This window comes from Camellia sinensis, chromosome 9 (genome assembly GCF_055761805.1).
Source record: "Camellia sinensis isolate YWXY chromosome 9, ASM5576180v1, whole genome shotgun sequence".
NCBI lineage: Eukaryota > Viridiplantae > Streptophyta > Magnoliopsida > Ericales > Theaceae > Camellia > Camellia sinensis.
Window position 1 is genome coordinate 13,148,902 of NC_138969.1, and position 2,830 is coordinate 13,151,731.

Here is a 2,830-nt window from a genome sequence, read left to right on the forward strand (position 1 = left end):
ATTTAAAGTATACAAAAGAAAAAAATATATATATTAGTGTTTTTATATATTTTTAAAAATTATTATACCAGACATATGTATGTAATTGTGTTAATAAATGTCGTCCTATATATGTGACGTTTTGCAAATGTCTGCAACCACTTATACTCGGCTTTTTTATAAATATTTTTAAATTGAAATAGTTAACTTCACACCATTATTATTACCGACATAAAAAATGTAAAGCAAACAAAGAAATAATCTAAGCTGAATTTAAAAAAAAAAAAAAAACATTTTTTGCCAAGTGACCAAATCTCATCATCCAAAACATCATACATATTGAGGTTGCCTATTCCGTTCTTGCCTCAACTTGTTTTCAGACATACTAGCTCTACACTAATTAGACAATAGAAATCCACTTTGTAAATTTAAAACCATTTTTTGAATGAGTTGGACTTCTCTCAGGCTTAAATATAGACTTGAGTATTATATTTGGCCTCATAGGACCCATCACATATTCTTTTTGATAATCTGAACAATTTATTTTGTAGGATCCTTTTTGTATATTATTCATAAAAAATTAAATTAATTCAATAATCTTAATATTTTTATTTAATTGGATTTGTCTTTAAAAAAAAAATGGACGATAGTAATATTTTAAAAAATAGCTCATCTATTTTTTTAAGAGAGAAACATAATAAAATAAAAATATTATGAACATAAATGTCAAATTTAAATTTCAACTTGAAAAAAATGTAAGCATTTAAAAAAAAAATTATTATCACTATCTTAATATTTATGAGTCTGTATGACTAGTTGCCAAAAACTTAAATTGGCTGGGTGAACGTGACGTGTCTATACAAATGTATAGCTGTGATTTTGTACCTCAAAATTTAAAAATCATTATATTAAACACCCATATATGTTTCCATCTTAATAAATGTCATATTATTTTTAAAAATCATTATATTAAACACCCCTAAATTTTGGTCTCTAAAACCTTAATTTTTTGTAGTGTCTTGTCATAATCATAAACTTGATGCATGTTAAGCATGCATATTACATCCTCGTTCTGACGTGATTTAAAACATACTATCTCTATCCCAATTAGACAATAAAAACCGATTTCGTAAATAACTTAACAAGAAAGAAAAATCCATGAGGCACTTTTCAAAACATCTTTCCAAAGAATTTTACTAAGTTTCAAATCATTTTATTTAAATATATATATATATATATATATTTATTATGATAATCTCACAATATTAATGAGTCTTTACTGACATTTATGAGTATTTATCAAATCTTAAATGGGATACCTCTTCTATGAAAAAAGCAAGGCAGAGAAACACCAACGAATGTGTATATATATACAATGCAAGAATAGTCAACCCAACCCAACCCAACCCAACCCAACCCAACCCAACCGGGGCTGCTAAGAAGATGAGCAACATCATCAACAGAGGAGAAGATGAAGATGAAGATACAGTCTCGAAAATTCCATTGATGAAATCAATGAATAAGCGATTTTACCAGAATATTGGTATGATCTCTACATATATGTACTTGATTTCTTTGATTGTGATTAATTTTTGATACTTTTTTTTGTTGCTGAAATTGAACTAGATCATTCCAAGGGTCGATCACTTAAAGATGATTGAGATCGATGGTCTTGCTTGTGATTTGTTTCACAAGCCCATCGATGGAGCTACACATCCAATTGTTCTACTAGGCTGGTAATTCCATCTGCCTCTCCATTTTGATTTAACAGTGTTTTTTCTCAAATATTTTCTTTTTCATTTTAAGTAACATAACAATTTCGGGTTGACTAGCAGGATTCCAATATGAAAAGAGGCAAATGGACGAAGAATTTGGATGGCTATGAATTCAAGCTAAGTATCCAAGTAAAAGCAACAAAGCAAACCACTCTCTTGAACTTGAAGCATATTGGATGTGTTAAAAATATTTGTTAAAATGTTATATGACAAAAAGCTATATAAAAGTGAGATATGAATTAAAATTTTCAGTATATGAGTGCTCCAATAGAGTCGTATTCTCTGATTAGTATATGAGTGCTCCAATAGAGTCGTATTCTCTGATTTACATAAGTTTGTGTTCTCTTGTAATCTAAGCCACTATCTTGAGCATCATAGTACTGGATGTGTAAAAAATGTCTGTTACAAAAAAAAAAAAAGAAAAAAAAAAAAGAAAAAAAAAAGGATAAAAGTTAGATTCAATTTAGGAGTTTAGTGTTTGTTAAATTATTGGCTGTATGGGTGTTCCAATGTTGATGCTAAACTGTGATTAATTAGTGGGTGTACGTAATTATGCTGATGTTTGGCAATCATAATTTGGTTGTTATGGTCGGTTTATTTATTTATTTATTGCTTTTGTTGGTTTCTCGTCAATGGTTGGGTGTTTTCCTAGATGTTTGCAAGTGATTTTGCTTGGAGTTAATGTAGCAATCTAGTTGAGATATGTTCCTTATGTATTTTTTTTTTTTTTTTTTGGGGGGAGGGGGGGAGAGCAAAAGAATTTACTGATGAAAATTTAATATACATAGAAAAACTCTGAAAACCAACATCAATAAAAAGAGAGGTAAGTGCATCCAGCATTAAAGCCAAATTTTACAAGACAAACAAAACCAAAGAGAATCACAGAACAACACAAAAAGGGGCCACCACCTCTGTTATGAACCATGAAGACCATTTAAGAAAACTCCAACAGCATCCACATCTTGAAACAAACATTGGTGGATGCAAAGCTATCCCAGCAACAGCAGCAAAAAATCCCAAAATCTAGTCCAGGTAACAAACTTACCTAAACCATTTGAACACACTGATGAAGTTAC

At 29.6% G+C, this 2,830-nt stretch overlaps 1 long non-coding RNA gene across 1 annotated transcript; it reads left to right on the plus strand.

The window, feature by feature from the left end:
• The first annotated feature begins 1,401 nt into the window (after window positions 1–1,401).
• On the plus strand, window positions 1,402–2,097 carry LOC114269129 (uncharacterized). Its single transcript, XR_003631514.2, has 3 exons — window positions 1,402–1,522; window positions 1,606–1,715; window positions 1,815–2,097. It is a non-coding gene; the product is annotated as an uncharacterized LOC114269129 (long non-coding RNA).
• Window positions 2,098–2,830: the final 733 nt, after the last annotated feature.